A 20,478-nucleotide genomic window follows, 5' to 3' on the forward strand; every position below is an offset into this window, starting at 1 on the left:
GAAGGGAAAAACGAGGGGGGTGGGAATTGGAGGGAGAGATGAACCGTGACAGACTATGGACCTGAGAAAGAAACAGGGTTTTAGAGGGGAGGGGGGAGGGGGGATGGGTTAGCCCGGTGATGGGTTTTAAGGAGGGCACGTACTGCATGGAGCACTGGGTATTATATGAAAACAATGGATCGTGGATCACTACATCAAAAACTAATGATGTATTGTATGGTGACTAACATAACATAATAAAATTAAAAAAAAAAAACTAATGATTTACTATATGTTGGTTAATTGAATTTAAATAAAAATATATTTTTTTAAAGATTTTATTTATTTATTTTGACAGAGAGAGAGGGACAGTGAGAGAGGGAACACAAGCAGGGGGAGTGGGAGAGGGAGAAGCAGGCTTCCTGATGAGCAGAGAGTCCGATGCGGGGCTTGATCCCTGGAATCCTGACCTGAGCGAAAGGCAGATGCTCAACGACTGAGCCACCCAGGCGCCCCAGTAAAAATATTTTTTTAAAAAGGATAGAAGATGTTAGATGGAAAAAAAAAAAATAAGGTTTTTTTCTTCTATATGTGTGTCTTCATGCAGACACAAGCAAATACAAATAGTAAGTCTTTCCCTGATTTCATACCCTTAGAAAAGAAACATGCTATGAACTCTATTCCACCCTTTGCTTTTTAAAATATATCCTAGGGATCATTGTGAAGGTGTACCATGGGTTATTTGATAGTCTCCTTTATGTAAATGAGTACTTTGGTTATTTCTAGTCTTTTACTGTTGCAAGTAATACTGCAGTAAATATCCTTATATACATATCATTTCATATGTGTGCATGTATATCTGTAGAAATAATTCCTAGAAGGAGATTACTAGTTTAAAGCATAAATGCACTTGTAATTTTGAAAAATATTGCCAAATTCCCCTTGATAGGGGTGTTACGATTTTGTACTTCCATTAGCAGTTTATGAGAATGCCTTTACCCTAATGTGTTTTATCAAATATTTAGATTTTAACCAATATTTTCAGTGTGCAGTTTTAATTTGTATTTCTCACGAGGTGCCACATTTTTCATATATATAAAGGGTATTTGTGTCCCTTTTTCTTTGAACGCTTCATGTCTTTGCCCATGTTCTATTGGGTTGTTGGTCATTCTTTTCCTGATTTCAAGAGTAATTTATACTTTAGGGGAGTATTTTTTACATGAGAGGAGTGTCAAGTATTCTTCCTACTGTGTCATTTGTCTTTTACTTTATTTGTTGTAGTTTTTGCCATGCATAAATTAAGGCTTTTACACAGTTGAATTTATCAATCTTTTGTATCATGAGGAGTATATCAATCTTTTGTATCATGAGGAGTATATCAATCTTCTCTATCATGAGTAGTGAATTTTGAGTCATAGTTAGAAACACCCCCCCAAGATTGTAAATGAATTTTGGTTATTATTTATTCTGATACCTTTACAGTTTCATTTTTTCACATTCAAATCTTGGCTTCAGTTGCAGTCCACTGCATTCTTAACTACTAGGCTAGAAAAGGATATAGACTAGTAGATTTCAAACATTTCTCCCTTATATTTTTCTTTATATGAAGTCTCCCCCTATTTTTAAAACAGAGGGAAGAAGAGCTGCCCTGGTGGTATAGTAGAGATCTGTTGTGATTGTTGCCCCCATCACAGACTCCAATGGCCCTTTTATGGAATGCTTAGGATCCTTGTAAGCAGAGTGAAAACCACACACAAAAAACCCCAGATATCTGCAAAACAAGAACTAGGCCAAAAAGTTTGATGAGAAAAGAGTTAAAAGAAAAGTTTTTGCACTTGTTTTTATGTTTTGGCATCAAATATTTGTTGACAAGACAAATATTCAAAAATGCATTCCAGCACAGGCTTATCTTTCTTATGGGTAATTGACTTTTGCTAAGCCTCTCTGTTCAACTGAAAATTCCTCATAATTATACTATTTTATGAATGATAGAATGGAGAAAACATGGACCTTGGTGTCACACATGAGTTCTAATCCTAAACACTTTGTAGCTGTGAGACCTCAAACAAATTATTAGAAATAATTATTTAATAATTATTAGTTTATTCATTCATTCAAGCAAATATTTGAGTGCTTTGTATATGGAAGACATTGTGCTAAGTGCTGGGGATATAAAGGTCAAGAAGACAGAAATGGTACTACCTTTTGGTGGAGGTGGAACCAGATGATAATTATAATTTTTAGATTATGATTATTATAACACCTTCAAAGAAGCATAGGGTCCATAAAAATGAACAGGGAGGCTCAGCTTTGAGAGTTCAGAGAAACTAAGATCGAGTTCTGGGTTTTTTGTTTGTTTCTTTTTGTTTTTGTTTTTGTTTGTTTTCTGTTTTTAGTTTTTAAAAATCTCAACTTAAAATTTTTTTTTTAAAGATTTCACTTATTGACAGAGAGAGAGATAGCGATAGCAGGAACACAAGCAGGGGGAGTGGGAGAGGGAGAAGCAGGCTTCCCGCGGAGCAGGGAGCATGATGCGGGGCTTGATCCCAGGACCCTGGGATCATGACCTGAGCTGAAGGCAGATGCTCAACTACTGAGCCACCCAGGCGCCCCCAACTTAAAATTTTAAAAATTATTTTCAAATGTTTGAAAAGTAGAAGTAGTAATATATTAAACCTCTATGTACCTATCTCCCAGGGTCAACAATTTTCAATAGCTGTATATGAAGTGACATGGCAGAAGAAGGCCAGAGCCTTTTAGGCAAATGGAGTAGCAGATTCATAGACCCGGAGGCCTCAGGGTACCTTTGGCAACTGAAAGGAAGACTAATATGGACAGCATAGACATCACTTGAATGTGTATATGGAGAATGGATTCTATGTATATGGTAGATGGGGGCAGGACTGTATTAGTGGATACTGGTTAGAAGCTACTGAGTAGTTTGGGCAAAAGAAATTAGTGGCCTGGAATATGGTAGTGGCAGTGGAGAATGAGTGGACAGGTGAGAAATTTACAAATGGGAGGTGGGACAGGCAGATTTTGATAAGAGAGACAAAAATGTTCACGAAAATCCCAGGTTTCAGCATGAGCTACTGGGTGGATGTCAGTGCCACTACTGAGATGGAGAATTATCATTTTTGGGGAGGAGAAAAATTTAGGTTGAAGAGTTTCTCAGACATTCAGGTGGCAATGACACGCAGGTAGTGTTAAGGGGCTATAGCTGAGCAACATGGAGAGGTCTGATTGTAGATATAAAATTGAGAGCCAAAGCAGAGATGCAATAAGATGGTCAAACTGTGTTATAAGGCCTAATTGAGGTAACAATGGCAGATGTATAGGGAAAATGGATAAATTGAAGCAGAAGACCAAACTCCACTTCCACTATACTTTTGAGGGTACAATAAAGAATTCTTTTCTCTTCCCCAGGCTGACACTTTCTCAACTTGCTTAAATCATCATTTTAGTTTTTTCTACAACAGACGCTTTTATTATAGAATATTCCTACCTAGTTAGGCTTCATGATCTAATTCAGTTTCTACTCAGTCCCAGCTCCTCTTCCCCTTGTGTTTTGTTTTATATTTACTTTTCCAAAGTGCTGAGACACTTGTGGGATCTAAGACATGGTGGTTGCCTCTACTTCCCAAAGTGAGTTACAGGACCAGCATCAACAATATTAATGTGAAAATGTTGGGGTTTGGGAGCAAACAGTCAAGAAAGAATTCTTGATATGTCTTTGGTGCAAAAAGATGGTTTTATTAAAGCATAGGAACAGGATGTGTGGGCAGAAAGAGCTGTGCTGGGGTTGTGAGGTATGGCTGATTATATACTTTCAAGTTGGGAGTGAGTTAGGGATAGTGTAAGTCTCTCAGGAATTTGGAAGCAAGGTTTCCAGGACCTAGAGAGGCTAGCTGTTGTTAGGAAAAGGTCATTTACTGCATTTACTCTCCAGTAAAACCTTTGTCATGAGACCCTTTAGATGTGTATCATGGGCGATATGCTTGGAGGATGATTGCTAACATATATCTTGGGGGGTGGACCGAGATAAAGGAAGTTTCCCAAGGAATTTTTAGGTTAAAGGAGACTCCCATCCAAGTACTAACCAGGCCTGACCCTACTTAGCTTCCGAGATCAGACGAGATCAGGCGCGTTCAGGGTGGTATGGCCTTAGGATCCTGAAGGTTAGGCTAATGTTAAGCTAAGGTTGCCTTTTGCCTCTATCTAGCAAAGTATTAACATCGACGCAGCTATACTCCTGCCTGTCTCAAGTACTTGTCAATGGCTGTACGTTGGAAAGCAGTTTAATTTTTTTTTTCTATGTCTTTTACATTTGTTCTCCCCATCAAATAACTTTTGGGAACTTGTCAGAAATACAAGTTCTCCGGCACCACCTTAGACCTACAGAATCCGAAATTAGTCATCCCTGTTATTGCAAATCCCCTTGGTGATTTTAATTGTCCTAAATTTGAGAATTTCTGCTCTGGATACCTAACCTACCCCCACTTCAATAGATGGGGAAAGAACACTCCTTTCTTTTGGTTTGAGCAGCTAGAACCATTCCTAAGTATTGCTTATCGAATTTGTAGCCTACTTCAAAGTTTTTTTGTTTGTTTTTTAAGTAGGCTCCACACTGGGAGCCTTGGGCTTGAACTCACCACCCTGAGATCAAGACCTGAGCTGAGATCAACAGTTGGAGGCTTAACTGACAGCCATTGTCATGAGCATGCTATGAAGGCACACACACGAGCTGTGTCTTTTCACAATGTCAAGCTTTATTCAATCATAAAGCAAAGTTAAATCACAATTATAAAGCAGGTTCAGGATTCCAAACTCAATGATATTTCACCATGTGATTGATTATACTTGGCTTCTTACACAGCACACGGAGCAGGGCATAAGACAAACCACACAACAAAAAAATAATGGAAAGGTGTAGGAAGTTAACGAACCAAACGCTGTTAGTCTGTGGGCACTGCAGTTGAGATAGGGCCTCTGTCTAGTCTGGTCAGCTCTCAGCACTTACTGCTTATTATGTTCAAGCAGTGAAAGATCTCGGTTCTGTGTGGAGATCAATCCCGCTGAGCCTTGGGCGGCAGTTGCCTTTTTGAAGTGGTCAGACGCTTGGGTGGCTCAGTCGGTTAAGCGTCTGCCTTCGGCTCAGGTCATGATTCCAGTGTCCTGGGATCGAGTCCTACATCGGGCTCCCTGGAGCCCGCTTCTCCCTCTCCCTGCCGCTCTCCCTGCTTGTGTTCTCTATCTCTCTGTGTGTCAAATAAATAAAATCTTAAAAAAAAAAAATAAATGAAGTGGTCAGACATAGAGGGGTCAGGTCTGAAAAATCTGACAGTTTGCTGCCAAAATCCTCCCCTTTTTAAAGGGATTTAATAGGTCTTGGGCCCCCAGAGACTTCCTTTGGTTCTGCTCATTATTAGTTCTGGGTGTCAGCTGACCACTGGTCCTAGTGATAACTCTAGACCCACCCAGGGGCCCCTCGAGTTTTTATTTAAGGTCAGTTGTTGCTTGACAAAACAGACCACCTAAGAACTTTATTTGAAAAACACTTGGAGTCTGACCCCCCCCCCAAGAACCCGCCCAGCAGCTCCCCAACCAGGAACTCCATGGGCAGCAATGCAGCCCTCCCAGAGCTCACTCCACAGAATCCCAAGCCTCAGCGATAAGTGCCATGAGCAGCGTACTCACAGAGGTGGTGAACACGGACGACTCCGGTCACAATCCAGCCATATTAAGTCTGTGCAGTCGAGTGGTTGAGAAGCCCCGCCCCACACCCGAGAGTCCTCCAATCGCAAAGCACGCGTGGCGCAAAGAGCCGAGAGGGCAGGGCGCCGGAGAAGCCCCGCCCCCTGCCCGAGCGCCCGCCAATTGCAGCGCGCGATATGGCGCGCCCTGAGCGTTCGGAGGCGCGCAGCCTTCCGGCGCCTTGAGCAAGAAGCGCGTCTTTGGGGAGCCTGAGCGCGTGGGCGGAGGCGGTGTACCTGGAGATGTCCCGCAACGGTAGCTCTAGTGGCCGGAAGGTAAGTAAGTTCTGGGTTGGGAACCCGCGTCAGGCCAAGCGCGCGGTCTCTGCGCTGTCTCTGCTGGTCGCCCTGGAGCGCCCTCCTCCTTCCCCCTCCGCGCGCCAGTGTGTCCCCACTCCTCTCTATTCCCCATGGGCCGGGCAAACGGGGCTCAAGGAGCGCGTGGCTGGCCTCAGGCTGGTAGGGGTGAGAGGTGGGCGCTGTGTAGACGGTGATCTTAGGCTAGGCTGCGGCAGCTTCCGTGGGTGAGCATGGATAGAACCCGCGTCGCTGTTTGCCTCTTCTGAAGTCGGTCTCTTGCACAGGTGTGCGTATTGAGGCCTCTGCGGGCCGTCGGGGTCGCGCCTTCCCGGTGGGATGGGAGGGCCGGGAGAAAAACCACTGGAGGTGCGGAGGGTAGAGCCACTTCTCTGGGAAAGGCGAGAGGTCGCAGCCGGAGAGGTGATGGAAGTGAGCAACAGGAGTTGAATCTGGAACTAGCATGTGAGATACATTTACGCTCTCTAGTGTTTGGCATTGTCTCTTTTTGACTGTCCGGTACACACGAAGACAGCGGTGGATATTGGAATGGATGTACCATTTTTTCCCCAGAGATCTCTGTTGCCACACTTTTCCTTTCTATTCTAAACTGTTTCTGAATCTTCTATTCCTGCGTCAGTGGGAGAGGAGTCTAAAGCTAACCGCTGCCAAACTGTGTATACCAACTTATACCACAGTGTCTGGACACGGAGTACGTGTAAAGGAAGTATTGCATTAATGATATTTAGATGATTGTACCTGTATTTGTGAGTACATCTTTTTCTTCCGTGAGTTGTGTTTGTCTTGGCACTCACGTGTCCATTACCTTTTTAAGCTGTTTCTAAGTTCCTTGCTTACAGATATGCTTGTCTCATCATATTAAAACAAAATTTTAAAAAGCAAACACAGTGCTTTCTTTTTTTCCCCCGAGAGAGCGCTCCATCAGGGGGGAGGAGCAGAGGGAAAGGTAGAGAATCTTAAGGGGGACTCCATGCTCAGCGCAGAGCCCACGGCGGGGGGCGGGGGGGGAGCGGGGAGGGGAGCTTGATCTCATGACCTGAGTGAAATCAAGAGTTGGGCTTAACTGACTAAGCCACCCAGATGTCTCTGAGTGCCTCCTTTTTGACTCCTTTTCCTTTTACAAAAAACAAAACAAAACAAAAATAAAAAAACCTTCTTGAAAAAATAGTCCACATATACAGGTTTAACTTGCTTATTATGTTTCTTTGCTTCTGGACACTGACAGTTGTCAGACACTGTGAATTTTGTAACTGATGATAGGGAGTAAAAGAAACCTATGTCAAACATACCTATTGATTGTAAGACACATTCTGATTCCAGAAATATTCAAATGTGAAAAAAAATCAAGGAATTACATGAAATTGTTAACTCATGGTCACTGTAGCATTTGACACATCACTTACTTTTATTTAATTCTTTTTTTTTGAGGAGGGGGGCAAGTGTGCCTGACTTGCTATCCTGATTCTCTTCCTGTCTTGCATCTGCTCATTTACTTCTCTTTAAAGATTTATTTTTATATAGAGAGGAGAGTGTGAGTGCATGAGGTGGGGGAAGGGGCAGGAGGAGAGGGAGGAATCTCAAGCAGACTCCCCACTGAGTGCAGAGCTGGACTCTGGGCTCAGTCTCACAACCCTGAGATAATGACCTGAGCCAAAATCAAGAGTTGGATGCTTAACTGACTGAGCCGCCACCCAGGCACCCCTTATTTACTTCTCTTTACTCTTTTCCTGCCATGTTCTAATTTTTGACCTGGTGCTTTTTTTTCCCCTACAGATTTGTTCTCTGCAATCTCATAGATTGATGTTAGCTGTCACTCTATATAGCTGACTTTTCCTTGAGCTCAGTTTAAACTCAGTGTATCATGAAGTCATCAATTTCGTATCCTTAGTCCACGAAGCCCTAATAGTTTCTTTTGGGTTGTGTTGGTCTCATCCTATTCATAGTGATGCTTGGCTAGGAATGACTGAGGCACTTGCCTGGGCCCCCACATTACTTGTAGCAAGCCATTTCTCCCAACCAGAGCCACTGTTGTGGCTGAGCAGACCTTGTGGTTATTATGATTGCAGGATGCACTTCAGCAAAATCCATCAGGGAACTTTGAGGAATGAGATTTATTACTCACAGGTCCTGGAGGGTATATTGCACACCCAAGGGCCACACTGCGAGGTTGAGGGAGGCTGGGGGAGAAGGAGAGCAAGAGAACTTGGGGTCTGATTTTATTAGGGTCTGAGGGTGGGATATCTAGGGTTTTGGAGGTTAATTCTTTACTGGCTAATTTATTTATTTATTTTTTAAAAGATTTTATTTATTTATTAGAGAGAGAGCACAAGAGGGGGGAGCAGGAGAGGGAGAAGCAGACTCTCCGCCGAGCAGGGAGCCTGATGCGGGACTCCATCCCAGGACTCCAGGATCATGACTTGAGCCGAAGGCAGTTGCTTAACCAACTGAGCCACCCAGGCGCCCCTTTATTGGCTAATTTAAAGCCTAAGAGTGGGAATTAGGGCACCAGAAGGAAGAAGCAGGGTCACTCAAATGGTCAGTTATGTAGGTTTAACTGTAGGTTATCGAGGGTGTTTTGAAAGGTGTTTTGAAAGCGGGACCTTCTTGAGGAGGGAGGGACGGCTTAATTCCTTATCATGCCGATCTGCTAGTAATTGTCATATAACTGGTGCTATGTTTATTCAAGATGATGTCTTCTGAAATGGATGCCTTGGCAGTGAAAAATTTAGTGTCAGGCATTCACATTACATCCTAACTTAGAAATCTTAGTTTTTGACTTGAGACTCTCAGGAACTTATCAGTTTTTCTTTTCAATAATTGTATTAGTGATCTATTGCTGTTTAACGAATTATCTCAAAACTGAAGCAGCTTAAAACAAATGCTTATTTTTTCATATAGTTTCTGAAGGTCAGAAATCTGGGAATGGGTCAACTGGCTGGTTCCAGCTCAGGGTCTCCTACAAGTGGCAGTCAAAGGGTCACTGAGGTTGTAGGATCCACTTCTAAATTCACCCATCTGTTTGTTGGCAAGGGTCAGTTCCTTGCCACTTCCATAGGGCAGTTCTCACAACATGGCAACTGGCTTTCTGAAGAGAAAGAGAGAGGGATGGGCTAAGAAAGAGGCCCTGGTGTCTTTTATAACAGTGTCAGAAGTGACATATCATCTCTTCCATCCTGTTCTCTTCATCACAGATCAACCTGGTACAGTGTGAGAGGGGACTAGAGAGGATGTGAATGCTAAAAGGTAGGAATGATAGGGAGCCATCTTGGAGGCTCCTACCCCAATAGTTTTTCCCCAGGGTTTTTTTTTTTTTTCCCCTAGAAAAGTTTTCTTTATTGTTACATGATAAACCAGTCTGGGAAAATTACATAAGGTGTTATCAATGGTTACAAGGTGAATTGTACATTTCCCGTACTTTAATACATATGCTTTCACTCTTCTCAACTTTCTTGGTTAAATTATAATATGGTAAGAACAGATAACAAGGCACAATTTTCAATCACATACTTCCTATTTAAAATTATTTCTAGTTATTATAAAGATGTTATAATAAAATGTATCTCTAAAATACAAGAGGTTTGAAACAAAGGGGTAAAGACTCTTTTAGAATCATGAAAAGTTCACTGTCTTGTCAAAGAATACCATCTGAACTCCACAGGGAACATGCTTCAAATTCCACGAGGAGAAACACGTATCTGTTTTATCCATGTCTGGGTCACCAGTAGTTAGCACTATGCATTTTTCTCATTGCTGTCAGGTTCAGTATCCTTATGTCAAAGTATTTAGTCCTTATGAAAATTTTTTTCTTAGCAAATTCTGACTATTATTCTTATTTTATAGTAGGAGTCTAGGGGCCAAATAATTTTAGTGTTTGTTGGACCAAAACTAGTTTGCTCCACATATACTCTGGGAGCTTGGCCAGATTCCCACAGTACAGATCCTCAGGTTTCCCCCCCTCCTTTTCTGTCACCCTAGGTCAGGTCCAAAGTACTCCCTGCTTGGAGTGGTTTTGTGGTACCAGCCATGAAGCATGTTCCTGTTCCATCTTCTGAGATGACTTTCCCTTAGAGACACCACTTTAATTATATTGTTATTCCTCTGCTTAAGCATCATTTTACTTCTTATTGACTACATAATCATTTATTTTGGACTTAATATGTGATATGTATTAACTTATTTAATTCAACAGTCCTATTAAACAGGTTCTGTTGGTCTCATTTTATGGACAAGAAAACTGAGGTATAGCAGAGAGGTTAAGTACTTTGCCCAAGGTCACAAAGCAATTAAGTGAAGAAGCCAGGATTTGTACACAGGTAGTCACTTCCAGACCTTGCTTTTGTTCAGGCTCTCATCCTGTTATTCACAGCTTCTACAAAGTGGCCATACCTTATTCCTTAACTTTGTTCATTATTTATCCTTTAGGTAAAGTAAATGACTGTTTTCACGGTACTTTCTTCTTGGTATTTACTCATGTTCTTGGTTTGGAGTAATGCCATTTCTTCCATTTCTGCTTATTGGAACCTTGATCATCTGTCAAGGTCCACCTCAAATCCCACCTTCTTTCTCATCATCCCAGTTGTAAATGGACTTTATTCTGTATTCCTGTGAAACTTTGTACATATCATTCTTATAGCTTCATGTCTTGTATTAGGTTTACTTGTACCTATCCTAATAATGTAGACATTTTAAGATTATGTCTTCACGCCATGTCCCCCAAAGCACCTGCCATAACCCCTTGTGCATATTAAGTACCTAATAAATATCTGATGAATGAATGGAAGGGGTACTAGCTCAGAAGATTTGCAAGTATTCTTTTTTTTTTTTTTTTTAAGATTTTATTTATTTGACAGAGAGAGACACAGCGAGAGAGGGAACACAAGCAGTGGGAGTGGGAGAGGGAGAAGCAGGCTTCCCGCAGAGCAGGGAGCCCGATGCGGGGCTCGATCCCAGGACCCTGGGATCATGACCTGAGCCGAAGGCAGACGCTTAACGACTGAGCCACCCAGGAGCCAGATTTGCAAGTATTCTAGCTCTGAAGAAACATAGGGAAATAACTTAGAAGACTTGGGTACCAGCCTCAGCTCTGCAAATAACTAATTTTGTGATTTTGGACAAGCCACAGAAATCTTTCTGGACTCTTTTAAGATGACAGTTGATATGGTCATGGACTAAAGCAGTAGAATTGGGAATGGTGTTGGGAGAGGACTGAGTTGATAAATTATAAATGGAAGAGGAGATAGGCACTGAAATTGAAAGATGAAGAGGGGAGAATCAGTGGTGATCCAGAAGTTGAACCTCTGAAAAACAGAAAGGTTGAAGAGAATTAGTTGCTTCTTACCTGAGTTAGGATGTACAGATATGTGAAACTTCAGCCCAGGGGATAGATTGTGGCGGGTAGTTGCTCAAAGGCTAGGAGTATTTTAGTTCTTTCTTCCCTCCTGACTTAGGCCCCTCACTGTCGCTTCAAGTTCTTTTTTCCTTTATGCTTTGTGTTCCCTTTCCTTGCTAAAAGCCAGGAATGACCACAAATACTTCCTTTCTCTCCCAGTTGCTTACCTTTTGAGATTTCCTGGTCTTCCCCTTTACTCACAGTTCCTTTTACCTCCTCAGACTGAATTGTAGCTCTCCCTGTTCTCTCCACTCTTTTTTTTTTTTTTTTTTAAGATTTTATTTATTTGAGAGAGAGAGTGAGAGACAGCACAAGAGGGAAGAGGGTCAGAGGGAGAAGCAGACCCCCCGCCGAGCAGGGAGCCCGATGCGGGACTCGATCCCGGGACTCCAGGATCATGACCTGAGCCGAAGGCAGTCGCCTAACCAACTGAGCCACCCAGGCGCCCCCTGTTCTCTCCACTCTTTTCCCACTGAAGGAAAAACTATCTTGGCAAGATCCTAAAAGGGAGAAAAGGGAAATTATATCTTCCTGGTGACACCCTCCTTCCTTAATCTTTTGGGTTCTCATCAAAAAACTTACTTTATTTCTGGTGCTTTTTGCATAATGACAAGGGTATGATGGTAAGTATTAATTAAATGCAGTGTATATGTCTGTTTGAATTGAAGAGTACACAGGGCTACATTTCAAGTGAAAGGGGTTTCTCAAGAAAGGAAACATTTTCCTTCTTTGAAGCAGGAAAGATGGAGCCAGTGGAGAAAATAAGGACCCTTTACTACAAAGATTGGATTCTGTTACAGAAAGGGCTTAATTTCGAAGACTAGGAACATTTTTACTCTGAGACCATAGGGAAGGAGAACTCAGATTTTAACCTTGGGGAAGATGTGATGACTTGAGCTATGACAGTGACATGGAGAAGTAAAGGGAAGTGTGGGTATGGAATTGGTGTGTGTATGTGATTGTGTGTATGTGTGTGTGAGTAGAGAGCTAGGGAATGATTAAGACTGTTTACCAGCATTGCCCAGGGACATGTAATAAGAAAATAGGAAGGAAGTTCTCATTTTAGGGTCTTTTTACAGTAGCCCTGTGGATTGGTGATTGGTAAAGTGAATTGGTAGAAGGGAAGGAGTCTTAATGCTTGAAAGGCAATACTGGAGTTGTTGGCCATAGAGTGCAGAATGGTAGTGGAGACATCATGATTGGGAGCAAGCTAGTGACTGATAAAATGAATGGGCTTGAGACTTAAAAATGTCCCAGTGAATTCCCAGATACTCAGAGAATTCCCAAATACTCAGTCAGAAACTCAGCCAGTGGTACCTTCTTTGTGTGGAAGGTGCACATTATAGTTATTGTTAGGCACTTTTGTTAAGATGAGATAATGCAGCGTCAGTGGCTAGAATCCCTATTTCTGTAATTAGATGTACATGGGGGAAAATATTGACATTGCTTACTAGCTCTCTGACTAGGGCAAAGACCTAACATTTCTAAGTTGTAGTTTTTTTGTCTACAAAATGGAAATAATACCTATATCTTTCAGCATTAGTATGAGGATTAAATGATGAGAATGCATGAAATGATATGCTGAACACATAAGCACTCAGTGTTAGCGGTAATGAAAGCAGTTAATAATAATAAAACACCATGATAATGAAAGGATTTTTATATGAGGACAAACCTGTCGTACATCCTCTATTACTTTGCCTCTAGATTTCCCTGGAATTACTTCTTTCAGCTTGCTGAAGAAGGACTAGGAAGAGGGCTTAGTTTTAAAGTTGTTCAGTGATGGTGAGGGATTCTCTCATAGTTATCTTGGTAGGAATACCTTAAGGTTCCAATTTTAGCCCTTGATAATCTCATCGGATGACTTACTGGTGGCTCTATTCAGAATTAGACTACTTAGTATTGACATCTTAGTCTACATTATCCTTAAAATGGAAGGGAAAGAGAGTAATGTTTATTGTCAAGTACTTCACATATATGCCTCATTTAAGGGAGAAGGTGTTCTTTCTTTTTAATCAATAATATATGCTTACAAATAAGATGAAATAGTACAAAAAAGTTTCTCATGAAAACCAGCAATCCCTGCCCTATTCTTTCCTGTACTTAATTCTGTCCCTGAGAGGCAATTACTTTTTTAAAATTGAGATAACTATAGAATTACATACAGTTGTAAAGAGTAATAGAGATCTGTATCCTTCACCCAGTTTGCTCCAGTAGTAACATTTTACAAAACTGTAGTACAGCATCACCACAGATATATTGCTATTAATACAATCCAATTATCTTGTACAGATTTCTCTAGACTTTGTGTATTTAGTTCTGTACATTTTTACACATGTATAGGGTCATGTATCCACCACCACTAGAGATACCGAGCAGTTCCATTAGCACAGGGATCCCTTTAATAATCAATCATACCCACTCCCTTCCAGTAACTCCCACCACTAACCCCTAGCATTTTAAACATTGCGTCATTTCAAAAATGTTATAGAGATGGAATTGTATGGTTTATAATCTTTTGGGATCTTTTTTTTTTTTTTTCCGCTCAACATAATACTCTAGAGATTAATCCAAGTTGGTTTGTTCATTTTTATTGCTGAGTAGTATTCCATGGAATGAATGTACTACCGTTTGGCTCAACATTTTACTTGTTGAAGGATATCTGGACTGTTTCCACTGTTGGCTCTTATGACTAAACTGCTATGAACACTTGTGTACAGATTTTTGTTTGAACATAGGTTTTCTTTTTTCTAAGATAAATGCCCAAGAATATAATTGCTGGGTCATATGGTAATTGGATATTTAGTTTTATTTTATTAAGGTTATATATTTTTTAAAGATTTTATTTGTCAGAGAGAGAGAGTGCGCGCACGCAGGCACAAGCAGGGGGAGCGGCAGGCGGAGGGAGAAGCAGGCTCCCCGCTGATCAAGGAGCCCAATGTGGGACTCCATCTCAGGACCTTGAGATGATGACCTGAGCCGAAGGCAGATGCTTAACCAACTGAGCCATCCAGGTGTCCCTTAAGATCGAATTTTTAAGTAATCTCTACACCCAATGTGGGGCTCAAGCTTGCAGCCCGAGATCAAGAATTGCATGCCCTATGGACTGAACCAGCCGGGTACCCCTGGATGTTTAGTTTTATAATAAACTAACTGTTTCTCACAGTGGCTGTACAATATTACAGTGACTGGCAATGTGTGAGTGATTCAGAGATAATAAATTTGTCCTTTTAAAGTATACAGTTCATTGGTTTTTAGTGTATTCACAGAGTTGGGCAAATATTTCTAATTACAGAACATTTTCATCACCCTAAAAAAAAACTCCATGACATCCACAAAGCTACTTTCTGTCTGTATGGATTTGCCCATTCTGGATATTTCATATAAATGGAATAATATCTGGTCTTTTATACTGGCTTCTTTCGTTTAGCGTAATGTTTTCAAGGTGCACCCATCGTTGTTGCTTTATTCCTCTTTATGGTTGAATAATTTTCCATTGCATGGATATACTACATTTAAAAAATCCATTCATCAATTGATAGACATTTGGATTATTTCTACATTTTGTTGTTAGGAGTAATACTATGATCCTCTCTGTACCAGTTTTTGGGTTGACCTAAGTTTTCATTTCTCTTGGCTATAAACGTACCAATAGAATTGCTGGGTCGTATGGTAATTCTGTGATTAAATTTTAAAGAACTGCCAAACTTTGTTCCAAAGAGGTTGCATCATTTTATAGTCTCATCAGAAAGGAATGAGGATTCTAATTTCTCCACGTCCTTGTCAACACTTGTCATTGCCTATCGTTTGATTTCAGCCATCTTAATGGGTAGAAAGTGTTATCTCATTGTTTTGGTTTTGGTTTACATTTTCCTAATGACTAATGATGTTGAATGTCTTTTCAAGTGCTTATTGGCCATTTTTATGTTTTCTTTGAAGAAATACCTATGTAAGTTATTTGCCCATGCTTTAGTTGGGTTATTTATCTTTTTACTTTTATAAAGTGTTTTTTATAAGTTCTTATACCACTCCTATATCAGATATATGATTTGCAAATATTTTCTCCCATTCTGTGGGCTATCTTTCCATTTTCTTGATGGTGTCATTTGAAGTACAAGTATTTTAAAATTTTGAAGTCCAGTCTGTTTTTACTTTCATTGCTTATACTTTTGGTGTCCTAAGAAATTATTGTCTAACCCAAGATCATGATTTCTTTTTTTTTTTCTTTTCTTTTTTCTTTTTTTTTTTTAAGATGTTATTTATTTGACAGAGAGAGACACAGCGAGAGAGGGAACACAAGCAGGGGCAGTAGGAGAGGGAGAAGCAGGCTGCCCGTGGAGCAGGGAGCCCGATGTGGGGCTCGATCTCAGGACCCTGAGACCATGACCTGAGCCGAAGGCAGCCGCTTAACAACTGAGCCACCCAGGCGCCCCTCTTTTATTTTCTTAAAGATTTTATTTATTTATTAGGGAGAGAGAGAGCACAAGTAGTGGGAGGTGGAGGGGCAGAGGGAGAAGGAGAACTCCCCCCTGCCCCCCGAGCACGGAGCCCAATGTGGGGCTCAATCCCAGGACCCTGGGATCATGGCCTGAGCCAAAGGCAGACGCTTAACTGACTGAGCCACCCAGGCGTGCCCCGCCTTTTTAAAAAGATTTTATTTATTTGAGAGTGAGCGATTGAGAGAGATCGAGCAAGCATGAGTGGGGGAGGAGCAGAGGGAGAGGGAGAAGCAGACTCCCCGCTGAGCAAGGAGCCTGATGTGGAGCTCCATCCTGGGACTCCAGGATCATGACCTGAGCTGAAGGCAGGCGCTTAACTGACTGAAACACCCAGGTGCTCCATGAAGATTTATTTCTAAGAGTTTTTTTCTTAGAGTTTTATAGTTTTAGCTTTTTCACTTAAAACTGGTTCACTTTGAGTTAATTTTTGTGTGTGGTATAAGGTGTCTAGCTTCATTTTTATGCATGTGGATATCCAGTTGTCCCAGCACCATTTGTTGAAAAGATTATTCTTTTTCCACTATATTTTATTTTTTTTTTGAAATTCAATTGACCATAAATGTAAGAGTTTATTTCTTGATTATGAATTCTCTTCCACTGATGTGTGTGCTGTCCTTATGCCAGTACCATACTTTCTTAATTATTGTAGCTTGTGAAGTCTCTAATTTTTTTAGGTTTTAAGATTATTTAAATTGTTTGGAGTTCCTTGAATTTCTATGTGAATAATAACATCAGCTTGTCAACTTCTGCAAACAGCCATCTGGGATTTTTATTGGATTAAGTCTGTAGATCAATTCGAGAGTACTGTCATCTTAATATTAAGTTTTCCAGGGCACCTGGGTGGATCAGTTGGTTAAGGGTCCGACTCTTGATTTTGGCTCAGGTCATGATCTCAGGGTCATGAGATTGAGATCATAGTCAGGCTCCACGCTAGGAATGGAGCCTGGTTAAGATTCTCTCTCTCCCTCTTCCCCTCCCCCCACACTCTCACTCTCTCAGAAAAAATTGTTTTCCTTTTCCAATCCATGTCTTTCCATTTTTTTTAGATCTTGAATTTCTTTCAACTGTATTTTATAGTTTTCACTTTGAAAGTCTTGCACTTTTTTGGTTACATTTATTCCTTAAGTATTTTATTCTTTTTGGTACTATTGGTGCATTTTTTTTTTTTTTTTAGATTAAATTTGAGTTAGTTAATGTATAGTGTATTATTAGTTTCAGGGGTAGAATTTAATGATTCATCACTTGCAGACAACACACAGTGCTCATCACAAGAGCACTCGTTAATACCCATCACCCCATTTAGCTCCCCCCACCCACCTCCCTTCCAGGAACCCTCAGTTTATTCTCTCTAGTTGAGTTTCTTATGGTTTTATTAGCACAATTTTTAAAATTCATTTATGTATTGGTCATTGTTAGTATGTGTAAATACAATTGATTTTTTATATTGAGATTGTATTTTGCAACTTTGCTGAACTCTTATTCTTCTGTGAGTTTTATAATTCTTTATTAAGCTAATATTTAGTCAATAAACTCATTTGTATCAAACACAAACCAAAAAAACCCATACGATATCATGAAACAGTTTCAATATTCATGGTGAACATAGGACTTAAACAAAGTCTCCCTTTTCAAGATCAGTGCATCTAGACTGTTTAACCTACAAAATTATATTTGATGATCAAAAACCAAAGCAAAAAATGACATTTTTTTAAAAAGGAAAATGGTGGTTTCAAAGTCAGTGACTCTTTCCCTTATTTCAAAAGCACAGACTTTTTCTAAAATGTTGACTAGAAAGGTTAAATAAATACTGTACACCTTAACTAAACAGAGTTGGAAAAAGACACGTTATCTACAGATCTAAAATGAATCCATGCAGATTTATAAAAATCATTCTACCTCCTTGCCTTTCTTATCTTTTCTAATATATATTTAACAAAATAATATGCTTTCAAAATATACAACATATAAAGCAAGATCATTTTTATCAGTAATTTAAAGGAGGAAAAAGATCCCTAAGGTATAACCGTACAGAGAAGCAAAGCAAACTCTGAAGTGAAGAGTGATTATGATGTTTTCAAAGTAGAAATGTGTGACTTTTATTTAAACGTTACAATGGCAGGCTATTGGGGCTACTGGCTGGCTCAGTTGGAAGAGCATGCATCTCTTGATCTTGGGGTTGTGAGTTCGAGCCCCACATTGGGTGTAGAGATTACTAAAAAAATAAAATAAATAAAAAAAAATAAAATCGGCTACCTAATTAATCCGGACAGTAAGGAAAGCAGGATGGGGCAGGAAGTAAGAGCTGGGATGAAAGAGATTAAACTAAGAAGATAATCTACCTTGTCTTCAGTTTCTCTTTTGACTTCTCACCAAGTATAAAGGCAAAGAAAAACTACTCATTCCCAGCACAGGTTCAAAAAAAAATAAAATAGAAAAGCTTACCCCTTGCTATGTTCCTCTAAGTTTTACCTATAAAAATGGGAAGAAATTTAGGGAAAACTGTACTTTCAGATTAAGTGAGTTAAAGACAAGTATATTTTAAGTTAATCCTTTAACTATGAGTAATATTCCATTCTAAAAGATTGGTCTGAGAAGGGAGAAAGTAGGTGACTATTTTAAGCTCCATATAAATTGAATTTTTATACTCATTTATCTTTCAAGTATAAAAACATTTTAAGTTATCATTTCCTCTTTAATCCTCTAAGATCCCATGCAAAAAAGATGAATGAAGCCTCACCCATAACACAGACATAGAAACAAAAGCAAAAAAAAAAAAAAAATGAAATGACATATTATAAGTTATGCTATTACATAATGGGAACAAAGTTAGACCTGCTCCTTTAGTTATTAGTGTGTTATAGATACGTTAGTAAATATCAGTGAAGTTATTGAATACTAAACTGGTCATATCTTCCACATAAATTAAATTGGAAGGGGGGCACTTCAGAACTATTTAAAATAAAATTTCATAATCCTTTTTAAGGGATTCCTTAAATTTCATTTTTCAACTTTTTAAAAAATTTTATATTTAAATTCAATTTAGTTAACATATAGTGTATTATTAGTTTCAGGGGTAGAATTTAGTGATTCATCAGTTGCATAATACCCAGTGCTCATTACATCAAGTGCCCTCTTTAATGCCCACCACCCAATTATCCCTTCTCCCTACCAATCCAATCTCTCTTCCAGTAACCCTCAGTTTGTTTCCTATAGTTAACAGTCTTTTGTGATTTGTGTTCTACTCTGTTTTTATCTTATTTTATTTTTTCTTCCCTTCCCCTATGTTCATCAGTTTTGTTTCTTAAATTCCACACGAGTGAAATCATATGGTGTTTGCCTTTCTCTGACTGACTTATTTTGCGTAGCATAACTCACTGGGTCCATCGATATCATTGTAAATGGCAAGATTTCATTCTTTTTGATGGCTGAGTAATATTCCATTATATACACACATATATGTGTATATATATTTACATATATTTGGATATTTTTGATGGCTGGGTAATATTCTATTGTATATACGTATATACTCCACATCTTCATCCATTTATCTGTTGATGGATATCTGGGCTCTTCCATAGTTTGGCTATTGTGGACATTGCAGCTATAAACATTGGGGTGCATGAGCTCCTTTACATCACTATGTGTCCTTTGGATTAATACCTAGTAGTGCAATTGCTGAGTCATAGGGTAAGTCTATTTTTCACTTTTTGAGGAACCTCCTACGGTTTTCCAGAGTGGCTGCACCAGTTTGCATTCCCACCAACAGTGTAAGAGTGTTCCCCTTTCTTTGCATCCTCACCAACATTTGTTGTTTCCTTAATTTTAGCCATTCTGACTGGTATGAGGTGGAATCTTATTGTGGTTTTGATTTGTATTTCCCTGATGCTGAGTGATGTTGAGCTATTTCTCATATGTCTGTTGCCATTTGTATTTCTTTGGAGAAATGTCTGTTCATATCTTTTGATGATTTCTTGACTGGACTTTGTTTTTTTTGGGTGTTGAGTTTTATAAGTTTTTTTTTTTTTAAGATTTTATTTATTTGAGAGAGCAAGCAAGAGAGAGAGCACAAGCAGGAGGGAGAGGCAGAGGGAGAGGGAGAGGGAGAAGCAGACTCCCTGCTGAGCCTGGTGCGGGACTCCATCCCAGGACTCTGGGGGTCATGATGTAAGTGGAAGGCAGGTGTTTAATCAACTGAGCCACCCAGGTGCCCTGATAAGTTCTTTATAGGTCTCGGGCACTAGGCCTTTATCCAGTATGTCCTTTGCAAATACCTTCTCCCATACCATAGGTTGCCTTTGTTTTGTTGACTGTTTCCTTTGCTTTGGAAAAGCTTTTTATCCTGATGAAATCCCAATAGTTCATTTTTGCTTTTGTTTCTCTTGCCTTTGGAGATGTGTCTTGCAAGAAGTTGCTGTGGCTGAAGACAAAGAGGTTGCTGACTGTGTTTTCCTCTGAGATTTTGGTGGATTTCTATCTCACATTTAGGTCTTTCATCCATTTCGTATTTGTGTATGGTGTAAGAAAATGGTCCAGTTTA

At 39.9% G+C, this 20,478-nt stretch overlaps 1 long non-coding RNA gene across 1 annotated transcript; it reads right to left on the minus strand.

The window, feature by feature from the left end:
- Positions 1-4,726: 4,726 nt before the first annotated feature.
- LOC145720894 (uncharacterized) lies at positions 4,727-5,768 on the minus strand. The gene is made up of 2 exons (XR_014144158.1): positions 5,677-5,768; positions 4,727-5,259 (listed from the first exon to the last, which is right to left on the minus strand). It is a non-coding gene; the product is annotated as an uncharacterized LOC145720894 (long non-coding RNA).
- Between the last annotated feature and the right edge of the window lie 14,710 nt (positions 5,769-20,478).

The sequence above is a fragment of the Leptonychotes weddellii genome, chromosome 4, assembly GCF_054177405.1.
Source record: "Leptonychotes weddellii isolate Sample4059 chromosome 4, ASM5417740v2, whole genome shotgun sequence".
In the NCBI taxonomy this organism is placed as follows: Eukaryota; Metazoa; Chordata; class Mammalia; order Carnivora; family Phocidae; genus Leptonychotes; species Leptonychotes weddellii.